A 14,794-nucleotide genomic window follows, 5' to 3' on the forward strand; every position below is an offset into this window, starting at 1 on the left:
GGGATGAACCCCTCCCATTTAGTAATAAATATTCCCCATTCTCCCACCACACACTCGGTCTTTCCTATATTTATTACTAATTCATGAGGTTAAGTGTGTGGAGATCGCCACCACCGTAGAAACGGTCTCTACACTAAAAAGATAAGGCAGACAGAGGTGGCGGTCCCTGGCTGCAAGTTTGTGAATTGCATTTTGTAGTGCACGGGTAGTACCACGGTGCTATTACTTCACATACTACAAAATGCAGTTTGTGAATCAGACACCTTAATTGTGGTTTCCTCACGGGTGCCCACCACACATGCCTTGATACTATCTATGGTAATTGATTATTGACATGGGTAACCCAACTACATTGGCTTCGTGAAAAAGAATTGGTTATCAATATTGGCAGTAACTGATCTGATTTATTATTTTTAAGTAGGCTACAATAGGGTAAGTGATTGACAGGAGAGATACCCCACCAGATCATATACCTGTTCTTAATAATTTACAAGATTAGAAAAGCCCCTTCCAGGAGCTAAGGTTACAGCTGAAATGGCAGATTTGGGCCACAACCTGTTGTAGGAAAATGGGTGAAATATAGCGCAGAGCCCTGAAAGAGCTGTATACCTTTTACTGACCTATGTAGGAAACCTATGCACTGACCGACAGCAAAGGAGGAAATTCAAAGTCTGCACCTATAAAGGGACGAGGCAAGGATGTGAGCCCATAGACCACCAGACGAGGCAATACAGGATGTAGACAGTATTACAAATTCATATCTGAATATTTTCATTTAGCACATACAGTTGGATAATACTCATGGAGTTTATATTAAAGTACAGGAGCAATTGATTAACGAACTCTCTAAAATTAAGGTTATTATCGACAGTCCCTTAGATGCGGTCTTGGCTCTCGAGAAGGTGTTTGAGACTAATGATGACACTGTACAGCATATAGGCGCAGAGATCATCTGCAAGTCCTGACTGATAAACCAAAATTGGAAATCCAATCATTCAAGTGTATTGAGGGTGTTCCTACTAAAAGAACAAATAATGCAGCTATTACCTCGCAAGAGGCAACATCTGCTAGTGAAACACAGACTCTCCAAACACAACTGAAACAGCACAATGAGGTAAGTTCCCTGCAACAGGAGGAGGAAAATGGTCCTTTTAAAAATTATTTTATTTTATAGGTTTTAAATAGCACTAGCTAGACCCGAAGGTATCAGAGCGCTTTACATAATCGTGAAGAACACAGTATAATCAAGTCGCTGAGCATATGATGTAAGGCACGTTAGATTCTACTACACACATAAATATATACAGAGAAAATCATTAAGCAATGAGCGTGGATTACCGTACGTGGGCAATTAGAACATTATGAGTTAAGGGAGAGAAAGACCTAATAGACAGCAGAAGCAAGCAAAGCAAACAACTGACTATCACAGAGGGTCTAGTCATAGAAAGAGAGGTAATTGAATGGAGTTTAGTATGCTTATGTGTTAAAATATTTGTAGAGGAGGAGGAGTCTCAGGTCTCTTTTGAAGCAAGTCCTAGAGATTTGAAAGAAGTTGGCATGGTTCGGAAGTCAGTGGAGAGCAGCTTGTTAGTATAAAAACAAGGACTTGTTTTAGTAAAAGATGTACACACGGCAGACACGCCTCGATAGAGCTCCACAGTCCGCCCTTGCCAGAGACATCATCCGCCACTTATCCTGGTCTTGACTGGCCAGACCCACAGGGCGTTTTGAAGGGGACCGTGCCGGGCGTCGGACCGAGTGCCCTGGAGGTTCGGAGGGGCCTGCTTTGCTCGCTGCGCCTGCTCACCGGCGGGCCCTACCGTGACGCTGCGAGAGAGGAGGGGGCGGCCGGAATGCTGGGCCTACACACCCTGGAGGGACGGACCGGAGGAGCCGGTGCACCGCTTAGGCTGCCTGCTTGCGGCTCGGCGGGTGCCCGGTTTCCAGAGTCGGCGGCTGCAGGGTGAACGCCGTGACATCGTTTCCCCCTCTTCACGCCAGCTGCCGCAGCCTACCGAGGAGGCCTGGGCCTGGGGTGAGCTGCCCGGGCTGGGGCCCCCGCAGTGACTCTCCATCGAGGCAGATCCGGCACCGGTGGCATGCGAACGACAGGGGTGGCCCCCTCTCCCCCCAGCCTGCCCTGTGCAAGACGGGCTGTGCCACGCCTTGCAGCGGTGGGCTGGGGCTGCGGCCTGATTGTCGAAGGGAGCCCTGCGGGCGGCCTGCCGGCCGGGACTCCTATTGTGAGGTGGGTCCTGCATAGCTGCCACTGCGCCCTCTCCATCGGTGGGGTGCTGGAGCCCAGCTGGGGCCTCCCTGGGATCGTTGAGCCCCCCCGTGCGAGTCGCGGGGCTGGGCCGGGAGGCGGTGCGGCCTATGCTGGCTGGGAACCCCCCGGGGTGCCCGTGACCTGCACTGGGTCCGGGAGCTGGCCAGAGCCTGTGAGACCTGCCGACGCTGGGAGCCATTGGAGCGAAACCCAGGGCCGACCCTCAGCGACAATACCACCTTCATCTTGGTGCTACCTCTCCCCCTGCTGCGGCGGCCGGGGATCTTCAGACGGCAGGTCACGGGTGGACCTGCCTTGTGCTACTGGGACTCGTGGGTTGTGCTGAGACCGTGCCATCTGTGGGCCAGACCACCGAGGCCAGGACACTGGGGTGTGGTGCCTACTCCACGTCCTACTCGAGGGTGCTTCCCCTTGCCACACTGTGAGCTGGGTCCTGGTCTCCTCCCCCTATTTTTGGGCCCTGCGGTCTATCCTGTCTTGAATTACCGAAAGTCCCCTTGTGTACCACCATGGGTAAGAATAATGCCAGCGCAGCGGCGCCCAAGCAACCTACCATAGACCAATTTACCACAGCCACTCCGGCCGGAAGGGAGACCACTGGGAGTGTCTCCTCGGACACTGCGACGCTCCTGGAGGCCATCTCGCAGTCCCGCGCGGCCCTCAAGACCCAGATCGGTGCGGTGGGGTCAGAGGTGGCATTTCTACGACAGGACCTCAGGAAGGCCGTTGACCGGATCACAGAGGCCGAGACGAGAGTCTCAACTGTGGAGGACACTGTGTCCGCCCTCCAGAAGAGGAGGGCCCGCCGCAATAATGTTCGCTTCTTGGGCTTTCGGGAGGGCTAAGAGGGGTCCTCGATGGGCACTTTCCTCTCGGCCTGGCTCAAGGCGCTGCTGCCTGCTGAGGACGTCTCGCCCTGCTTCATGGTTGAGAGAGTGCATCGCTCCCTGACTCTGAAACCTTTGCCAGGCGAGCGCCCGCGTCCAGTCATTGCCCGCCTTCTCAATTATGCAGACCACGATGCCATTCTGCGCATTGCCCGAACACATAAGGAGGAAATGGTCTACGAGTCCCACCCCATCATGGCTTTCCCGGACTACACCCGGATCGTCCAGCAGCAGCGACAATCCTTTGTGGCTGCGAAGCGGCGCCTACGCGACCTACACCTCTCCTACGCTCTTATGTTCCCTTCCCGCATGAAAGTACTGTATCAATCCAAATCATATTTTTTCTACACTCCCGGGAGGTCTTTGCATGGACTGATGAGCGCCAACACCTTAAACCGCACACCCCACCGCCTCTTGATTCAGACTCCTCTCAGAGCTCACATAGGGGTGGCCGCCGGGGCGGGGACTCCTCTCGCCGGTGGCACCGGTCCCGCTCCAACTGGGGCACTCAGAACAAGACAGACACTGCGAAGTGAGGTGCATCGAGTTTGAGGCCACATTTGCTGCCCTGCTTTCTCACAGCATGACTACGACGTCCCGTCAAGTCCCCCGAATGTTATGCCGGCGAGACCAGTCACGCTACCTCTGGCTGGGATGGACTGACCTCGCCTCATTGTTTTAAGTTTATGGGTGGGGGTGGGAGGGAGGGATCCATTGGAGGGTCCGCCAAGGTCTTCCTGTTGGAGGGCTTGAACATGATACGGCCCCAACAGATACTCCAAGTTTCAGGAAGTATAGGGGGGCTGGGGGTGGTAGGTGGGGAGGGGGTGGGGTTGGGCAGTTTATGTTGTTGTATTGTTGTTTGTTATTTGCACCGCACCGCTCCACAGGCATATATGGATATCCATACTTCGCTCTACCCGAGGCTCATGACTCACACAGTTAGAGATACTCCACAGGGGGACCTGAATATAGTGTCCTGGAATGTGCGGGACCTGCTGAATAAGGTTAAGCGTGGGGCGCTACTGACCCAGGCCAAACGCTACTCCGCCAATGTGCTGCTCCTACAGGAGACTCACCTGCTCGGCAACAAGGCCCCGTGCCTGTCCAGATTTGGCTATGATGTAGTGTATCACTGAGGCTTCTCCAGGGGTGCACGTGGTACGGGCATACTTCTTTACCGTAGGGTCCCCTTCCAGGTTACTCATCAGTGGCTAGATCCTGGCGGCCACTTCACGGTTGTGTCGGGCATTTTGGCTGGTGAGCGGATAATGCTGGGCAGTATATTTGCCCCTCCGCCCCTTAGTCAGACGTTTGTGGACAAACTGTCGCAGCTCTGGGGAGAATTTCCTGACGGCCTGATCTTCCTTGGGGGAGAGTGGAATTACATTATGGCCCCTCTTGACAGATGGAGAGCTCAGCCCTCGACAGATCCCCCTCTCAGATCTAAACTCAATATTCTTGTGCACACCCTGGGCTGGATGGACACTTGGCGGGCCCTTCAACCTTTCAAGCCAGGATACACGTATGTGTGGTCAGTGCACCCCACGCTTTCCCGCTTAGACTACATGTTTCTTTCACATAGCTACACACATAGGGTTATGCATGCTTCCATCCTTCCACGTGGCTTGTCAGACCATTCACCAACCCAACTCATACTTCGTTTGCAGGCTAGTTACCCCCCTATCACTGGCGCATGTCACCGTGGCTGCTTCAGGATCCCGTCTACCGGGAGGCGCTTCACCATGCCACGGTGGACTATTTTGCCTCAAACGTCAGGTCGGTTTCATCCAAGGTTTCGCTGTGGGAGGCCTTTAAACACATGACACGTGGGGTTGATATTAGTTACCGCACGGGAGAGAAGAAACGCCATCTGGCGCAGGTACTGGAACTGGAGGAGTGACAAAGCAGTTTCCAAGAGGCAGTGGTGGAGGGTTCCGATTAAGCCTGGGCGTAGTGGGCGTAGTGGGGCTACGTGAAGAAGCACGTAGTGTGGCAAAATCTACGCACACTCGCGCGCTCCGTGTAGCCCCACTACGCGCCACCCGCCTCCCGCCCGCCCTCATTTTAAAATTATTTAAAGAAGGTTAAAGGTAAATAAACCACCTTACCTTCAGTGCGGCGTCCCGGGGCTCCCTCTTCTTGCTGGACGGTAACTTCTTCACGCAAATGCGTATGCGCGGACGCCCGCGCATGCTCGGGCATCTGCGCATGTGCATTTGTGAAAAGAAGTTGTGAACGAGGAAGAGGGAGCCCCGGAGACGCCGCGCTGCAGGTAAGTCATTCTATTTAATGTTTTTATCATACTTTATATTATTTTAAAAGGAGGGCGGGCGAGAGGCGGGCGGCGCGTAGTGGGCTACGCGGAGCGTGCGAGTGTGCGTAGATTTGGGCACACTACGCGCTGCTCCACTTAGCCCCACTACGCCCACTACACACAGGCCTGCGCCTGGACTGTTTTTATAGCCCATGGCAAATATTTTAAACTGCTTTTGTTTCCCACCAGAAGTAAAGGCTGTCCATTGACGTCTAATAGAGGACAGGTCTGACTGTAAAAGCCATTAGAAATGTCAAGTGTGTTCTTAAACCTTTTCCTCACGAGACTATCAATGAGGGCAGAACTATGGGTATTCTGTACCGCGCATGTTCGACAATGAGAGTTCAAATGCCGGTAATCCAAAACTAGGCGGTACGACCCATCAGGTTTGGTTACAGTGAAAAGAGGATTATGCATGGGTGACACACGTTTCAATTACTCCTTGATATTCCAATTGCTCAAGGATTTCTGTGATGTGAGCTCTAGCTTTGCGGGCCATGGGATATTGGGGTTGTGGCTGTGGCATTGACCGTAATGGAATCTCATGGCATGGCGATAATTCATCCCAACCAATCTGAGTACAGTACAACACCGGTGCAAGTACCTGAGCCCATTCTTCTGCAAAGATCTGAGCCTGCTCCTTCAGCAGAGTGTGTGTGAAAGATGGGAGGATTACCTCCTCCCCTCTTGGAGCTGCCAAAACGAAAGGTGGGGACCAGTCCACCGCTGCTAACAAAATGTCATATGTAGAGGTCAGATTTTCTCAAAAAATCCCTTTTATTGTATGTCACCTTCAATTAAAAGGACTATGTCATATAGTCTGTCAGGGGGAGCCACTCTAGTGTCAGCAGTTTCTACAGTAATAAACGTGTCAGTTGCTGTCGCCTTCATATAAGGACGCAGTGCTTGCCGCACTATTGTAACCTCCGGTGCGCTGTCTAGCAGCGTTAGTGCCCATGTCAGGTTCCAAAGCTGTGTTCTCACTATCTGTGGCATACCTCGCTGTTAGTGCAGCACCTTTCTTTTTCTGAAACTGAGGTCGTTGACGTGGAAAGTCGTCCTGCTTGCCTTTACCATCAGCCGGACAGGCTGCTCAAGTCCTTTAGGGGCACCCCGACCTCTGCCGCGTTCACCTCCACTGGCTTGCGAGACCGATGTTTCCTGTGAAGAACGAGGAGAACGTTGATCAGGAACCTGAAATCTATCAGGAGAACTAATTTGCGTGCGATCGCGCAACTCATATGTGCATTCAGTAGTCACTGGTATTGGTGACGCGGGACGTGACCCTTGTTTCTTATGCTGCTTCCCCTGTTTTTTATTTTTCCAATTTTGTTTATGAAAAATAGGACTGTCATCTTTAGTAGACTTAACGGTCTGAGTTTGCAGTTGAGCTGTTATTTTAGCAAAAGGCTTAACACCCAAACTCTTTCGGCCAATGGTCTTATAAGCTTCTGCAATAATCCTCGGTAACTGCCGGGCTTTATCGGCGTCGCCGACGAGGCGCAGCTCATTCGACACTTGAAAGTTAACTGCATCTTCCTTGATGTTAGCAAGGATGAGATCAGCAACTGCGTCGAACACGCCAACAAGCCTCATTCCAAACTCGACCGCCGCCTCCGGACCGTGCTCATCCTGAACACGCTTAATCACGGAGGGCAGCACAGTCATAGACGGTGTGCCAAAGCACTTTGCGTAGACTGCTGCAAATACTTTACCCCAGTTCTCACAATCTGTTACCTCAGGGACTAAGTCATTCTGCAAAATAATTGTAAGAATCCTGTGTTTCTCCAGAGGAGTTGTATGAGGAAATACAGCCTCCAGCTGGTCAAATTTTTCAGCAACCCAATAAGGCATATTGTTTTTATTCCGGGGGCGCTTGCCCAATACCGAATTAACCATGACGGGACTAATAGAAATCCCGGCCTGTCCAACTGGTTGCGTCGCAACCCCAGGTGCCCCCACCTGGAGGTTGCGTGAGACGTATTGCACTAAAGCCCTATACACCGCTATCAAGGCGGTATGTAGCTGACATAAGTAATCCACCGGGGCTAGCAAATAACTTTGAAGAACCAGAACCTTTTGGGCCTGGCAGCGCAGGGTACGCCCAAGTCTCCGGAGTTCACCTGCTTAGCTACACAGAGACACGGGACACTCTGTTGGCGTTAGATCAGATTTATTTAGCTGCAGCTAGTACAGTTATCCTAGAAGTACACAAAGTAGGTTCTCAGGAGACTGCCACTTCACTCTGTGGCGCACAGGGTTAAATACCATACAATGTTCGTGTACATTAACCAAAAGCACTCCCAGAGCATCCAAGAAAGAGCCAATAAGAAAAGTTGGAAAACAAGATAGAACCAATAGGAAAGGTTTGAAAACAGAAGTGTCAGATGACTCGAGGAGACCTCTCCTCCAACTATGTTTGTCACCCCACCCTCAATCTAATTTATTAACAGACTCATAACTAACTTGCAGGTGGTTGAGATACGTTTGTGTGTTGGAGGACAGTTGTGAAACGAGAGAATGCTAGCAGGAGACAGTGAAGGCCAGACGATAAGATAAGGTCAGGAAAGAATAGTGTGAGCCAACAGATAGTTGAGATGGGGATAAGGGAAGCCATACAGGGATTAGTGTACTCGGCTAGTTCCAACACCAGCTTTGCAAATAGAGGCAGAAGGCGTATTTCGACACCAGGCTGCAGAAAAAGCAGAATAGACTTTGTTCGCCGTGCTGCCTGAGTGATGGCAACACAAAATGGCGGCAAGCACAAAATGGCGGGTCGCTTCGATCGCGATCAGAAATCGAAGTTCCTCAGACCCTCCTTTTGCCAGAACTCAGGCAAGATAGACTCATGCTAATCTGAGTCCACGTCAATAGCCATGAGCTCATCAAGCTGTTGCTGTAACATCATTCTTATGTTTTCTGTTACTTGCGGTTTGGGTTTTGGGATGCACATAGTAGCACAAAGATCACAGATAGCGGGACCACAGTGCATACAAAGGCAACAGGAGAAAATAATGGTCAAGATTATACCAAGAAACGTCAATGCTTTCCAACCCCATTTAAACAGTAGTCCCCAAAACCACTCCGTAAAACACCAATCTCCTTCGTCCTGATGAATAGACTCAGAGATTATGTGCAACTTGGAGATAGCTTGGTATACTGTCGGAGCGTCATTAGGTATGAAAATACAGCAACTTGACCCGATCAATTTGCATACTCCACCACGATCGGCAAGTACAAAGTCTAAGGCAACTCGATTTTGTAATGTCATAAGACGGTCCGCCTGTAGTTCTGCCGTGATGTTACTTAAGGCTCCTACAGTGATGTCTATTGTAGTCTCTACGACACGGACCAGTTGCCTTATATTTCTGCTGTTAGCCATTGGACCCCAGAAGGGAAGAAATCTCTTAAGGAAATCTCCTCCCTCTTGTCCTGCTGTGTCCTTTGAATCAATAATCCCTCTGCTGTATTGGGTTTGGTGATGATTTGCGGAAGCGGTGTAAGTAGGGGGAAGAAGAAAGGCTATATAACAAGTACCAGAGAAACCCGTTGGTAACTAAGTATAAGCTCTATTATAGCAGATGAAATAGGTGCCTTGAGATGGCACTAGAGGAGGCGAGTTCTGAGAGGAATAAATGTACGTGTAGGAGCAGTTATTCCTTTGTGTAGTGTCAGAAGAGCGATCGTTTATCTGTAAGCAGAAGTTGCCCTGATGTGGTATAGTCCAAATCGGTGAGAATTTTCCTTTCTTAACTTTGTCATTAAGACTAGCCATATATTGAGTGACGTTCCAGTTAGTGTACGCTTTTCTTTCTTCAATGGAGATTTTACTATTTTCCATGATTTTAGCCATAGCTACCATATCCTTAATCAAAGATCTATGACTAAAATCCGGATAATTAACATGTGAACTAACAGATCGTCTCAATTTGCTTTGATAAGCATTGGAGAAAATGACAAAGTAAGCCCAAGCAGAACCCTCATAAGAAAAAGGAAGAACTAGATATTGCATTCCTTTCTCTGTGGTATGTGGCATAAGACCACACACCCAACAATCAGTTGTATTAACCACTAATTGGTGCTGATGTAATAGTTGGACAAAGGAATTGTTACAATATTCAGTTCGTCTAATGAGTTAATGTGGAGGAAGAGTATGAAAGAGATGTGGAGGGACAGAAGAAGACAAAGAGAAAAAAGGGGAGACAACTTTTGGCTGCAAAGCATAAATAATCCAACCAATAAATGTCAAAACAATACACAATGATATAATGATACATAAAGTTATGCTGAAACGACTGTACATTATTTTACAGGATGCTTTTTTCATTTCTACTTTTCCCTCTCTTTTACCTAGTGTAGTTTACATCTTACTAATGGATGCTCACGGCAATCTTCCTCAATTGCTAAGTCACGATGGTCTACCGTCCTATGACACTGAAGATCCTGCAGGCCTATTGCCACTACTCAGGTCGTGACTCAGACTCCTACCGTGACCCTGCAACCGGGACAGAATACTACACAAGAGAGAAGATTCTTAAATGTTCTTTGGTCTAGGTCTTAAATTATATCGTTCCTTCCCCGGAACACTCTGGTCTTGGAACAATGTTCGTGGTTTTGTCGTATCCAAGCGGCGATGTGATGGAATTGCTTCCTGTAAAATGTCGTCGTCCTCTTTCTCAGACAGTGTCCCATTCAGGTGTGCATCGCTGAAGGGTACGAATCGCGGAACTCTTTCACTTTCACAGTCACCAACACCTCTGCGTACGCATTGATCGTATGGCAAAGGCAAAGGCACTGTCTTACAATGCACACCGTGAATCCAATTTTTCTTTCCTTCGACTTTAACTGCTGTCCTTGTGGTGAGAAGGACCATTCGGGGCTCCCGCCATCTGGGTTCCAAATTGCTGGTCCTCTGGAAATTCTTCACATATATCCAGTCACCTGGTCGGATGGAGTGACCTGGGTCTGTGGAAGCCTTCGGCAGAGCACTCTGAACCTGTTGATGGAGAACACGCAATTTAGTCGTAAGATCATGCAGATAGTCAATCAACATTGGATATGGCAAGTCTGAGTATTTCTTAGGGCGAGGGATTCCCCATACGTTAGCCGGACGACCAAACACCACTTTGTATGGGCTAAGTCCCAAACGAGAGTGTACTGCAGTTCTGGTGGATAGCAGAGCTAACGGCAAAGCATCAGGCCAATTGAGTCCTGTACTTGTTTGAACCTTTGCTAACTTTAACTTCAAGTTTCCGTTATAACATTCTACTAAACCTGCTGACTGTGGATGATTTGCCGCGTGGAACTTTTGCTTGATACCAAGACCTGCACAAACTTTTTGCATGACTTGGCCAACAAATTCGCTCCCATTGTCACTCCAGACAATGCGCGGCAAACCAAACCTGGGGAAGAGTTCTTTTAGAAGGATTTTAGCTGTGGATAGGGCTGTGTTATCCTTTAGAGGGTATGCTTCTATCCATCTTGAAAAGGCGCATACTACCACCAGAACATATTTGAGGTTGTTGCATCGCTCCATATGAATGTAATCGATTTGCAACACCTCAAATGGATATGTCGGGGGAGCAAAGTGACCCGCTGGAGTTGGGGTTCCCTTTCCTGGATTGTACATCAGACAAACAATACAGTGCTTCACTACATTGTCTGCATATTTTGGGATACTTTCATTCTGCCATACTGGAGCCAGAAGTTTACAAATACCTTTTGCACTTATGTGGGCTGGACCATGTGCCATAGTAACCACTGGGAGAACATAGGCATCTGGTAACAGCCAACGTTGATGTTCAGATAATTTCACCCAACAACCCATCTCATCTAACATTCCAGTACTTTCATTCCACTTGCTTATCTCCCTCTCTGAAGCCTCTTTCTGAATCGCCTTTATACTTTCCACTGTATTCTCATACATTTCCCTCTCTCCGACCCAATTCACAGGACCTGCCACATACATTCGACTTGTTGAATCTCTCGCTGTTTTCTTCACTATTTCGTCTGCAAAAGCATTTCCTCGACCAACATCATCCGTAATCCTTTTGTGTGCACTACACTTCACAATTGCTATTTGGGTGGGTAAGGTAAGTGATTCGAGAAGATCAGTCACTAACTGACCATGTTGTATTTTGGCGCCATGTGAAGTGAGAAAACCCCTTTCCTTCCAGAGACGTCCAAAGTTGAACGCTACACCAAAAGCGTATTGACTGTCAGTGTATACGTTCATTCTTTTCCCTTTCGATAATACACAGGCTCTTGTTAATGCTATCAATTCTGCTGCTTGCGTTGAATTGTGTCTAATGCGTGCTGTTTCCACAACTGTATGCAAAGTAGTCACAGCATAGGCTGAAACTGTATCTCCATTAGGCATTTTGAAACAAGAACCATCAACAATAGAGTTCCATCCGGATTCTCTAGCGGTGTATCTCTCAGGTCAATTCTTCCTTTTGTCTCTTCCTCAGTACGGAATAAACAATCATGCTGATCCTCAACACTTCCCTCATTTGGAAGGGGCAACAGAGTAGCTGGATTCAGGGTATTACATCGTTTGATGTGTACGTGACTAGCCAAAAGCGTCAGCTCGTATCCAGTTAAACGAGCACTCGTAAGATGCTGCATTTTCGTTCTGTTTAGCAAAGTATCCACTGCATGTGGCACCATGACAATGAGAGTGTTATCCAACACCACTCCAGCCGACTGTCGAATGGAGATTGCTGCTGCTGCTGTCGCTTTGAGACAACTGGGCAATGCTTTAGCTACAGGATCTAACGTAGCCGAAAAATAGGCACATGGCCGCTGTTTGTCTCCAAATTGTTGTGCTAAAACTGACAATGCACAACCTTCTCTCTCATGAACATAGAACGTAAAAGGCTTAGTGTAATCTGGAGTGCCTAGTACAGGAGCAGAACACAGAGCGGTACGTAAGTCAGTGAAACTCTTTTGGCACTCATCAGTCCAAGGAAGGGGGTGAGGCGTATCTTTTAAAGTGAGTGCCAACAAAGGTTTGGCAATTAGAGAGAAGTTAGGGATCCACTGTCTACAATAAGAAGTAATACCCAGAAAGGCACGTACTTCCCTTTGTGTGGATGGTACAGACATTCGTATAATCGCCTGAATTCGTTCTGGTGTCAATCGTCGTCCCTCCTTTGATAGGAGATGACCCAAATAGGTAACCTCTCGACAAACATATTGTAGTTTGGAAGGTGAAACCTTGTGATTCAGTTTAAACAAGTGGCGTAACAATGCAATAGTGACATCTTTGCAGATATCTTTTGAATCGGCGGCGACTAATAAGTCATCCATATACTGGATAAGAGCAGCACCAGACGGCAAATGAAAAGTATCAAGATGACATTTTAAAGCTTGGCTGTAAATAGAGGGACTTTCACAATGGCCTTGAGGTGCGCGCTGTGGTAAATAAAAATACCGGACTGAATTTCATACGGAATCTTAAAATAAAGTAAATAGCTCAAAATAACAAGAGGCAGAATCCGTGGTATAAGAGGTTTTCTAATGGGCTTTATTCCATTCAAAATGGCCGACTCGAGTCGCGGCCTTCAGGTTCCGTCACCACGAGGGTTCAGGAAGTGAAGTACAATAATTCATTAACAGACATGTATTTTTATAATAAGTGCATTACAATGAAACGAATGTAGAAGGCGTAACATTTGATAAGAAAAGTGACAAAACAGTGACATAATCGAAACTAGGCGTAATAAGGAATAAAAGAAACATGATTGGTTAGAATTATCAGACATAGGTGGATCTATAAGATAATACTTGGCATAGATGCGCGCGCGGCAGCATGACGTGTAATTGACGTGCAACTAGGGGGTGAAGGGGACTTGACATTTAGCTCTACATGTGGAGACGAGAAGTCTGGGGTCAAGTCAACCTAATCCCAAATCATATCTAACATCCTATGTTTAAAGAACTATGTTATCCACAAGGAAGAACTCTCGGACAGAATCTATTCTATACTGACTGTGTGCGTGTACAAGCGTCTAAGTGTCTATATGAGATGCGAGGGATAGAAAACTTTCCATGGCAACAGGGCTATGAATCACTTGCAGGAGGACGGAAAGGCTGAGTCCTTTGCTTGTGAGCTAAAGGAAATGTTTACCTAAATCACTGGACAGGAATGCATCGGCTGAAGAGTAAAATAGATAATTCGAAGGTGAAATACAACTTCTTGGCAGACAGGCGAAAACTGGCCGAGGCAGTCACCGTTAGCTGCACAGGGAGTAGGACAAAGTTCATGGATACAGATGCGAGCTCAAGCTGAAGCTGTCAAAGACAGAGAGCAGGGAAAGGCTTTGAGGACAGAATCGGGCCTACTTGCCTGAACTGTAAAAATGGAGTAACTTAGCCATATAAAGTCGGTGGCTTTTCATACTTAGGAATCGAATATCCAACCCTGTGATGGCGGATCTGACAGAGAACATGTCAACGGTAGACACACATATGTTTGCGTCTTAGAAACTGGAACTGGAGGGAACATACATGTACTTGTAACATGCATATAGAACCGTTGGGGTCCAAGATAGGGGACATAACTGATCAGGAAAATCCACATTTCCACATTCCCTCCTTGTCCCCTTCTTGCCCTTCACGAGACATCAATCTTCATCATTCCATTGATTTGCTCATGGAGCATCATTTCTTCTTCCTTCTTCTTCCGGTATTTTGAACGAAAACCTTGATGTGGAATACACGATGTGGCACACAGACCACAAATCGCTGGTCCACATTGTAGGCATAAACAACAACTGAAGAGCATAAGAAGGCCAATACCTAGGAAGGATAGAACTCTCCATCCCCAGGCTGATATCACACTCCAAAACCACCCGGACCACGTCCAAGTGCCTGGATTCTCGTGTATCTGGCTTACAATCTTATGAAGGCGTGTTATAGCTTTATATACAGATGGCGAATTTTCTGGTATGAATATGCAGCAGCTGGATCCGATGACCCTGCAAGCTCCGCCCCTATCGGCCAGGATGACGTCAAGGACAAGACGATTCTGGAGAACAACAATTCTCATCACTGATTGTTCCTCTGTCAGATTGCCTAGGGCGGCTATAGTCTCGTTTACTACAGCTTCAAGAGTCTTGGTGAGTCTGCGTATCAGCTTACTATTTGATATTGTACCTATATAGGGAAAGATACCTTTATTGAAATCTACATACTTGTCCCATGCTGTCTCAGTATAATCGACAACTGGGAGATCTCTTTGCTCTCTATTGTGTACTAAATGAACATTTCGATAATAATCAGGGGGAGCTAGGAAAA

The sequence above is a fragment of the Triturus cristatus genome, chromosome 10, assembly GCF_964204655.1.
Source record: "Triturus cristatus chromosome 10, aTriCri1.1, whole genome shotgun sequence".
Classification (NCBI taxonomy): Eukaryota; Metazoa; Chordata; class Amphibia; order Caudata; family Salamandridae; genus Triturus; species Triturus cristatus.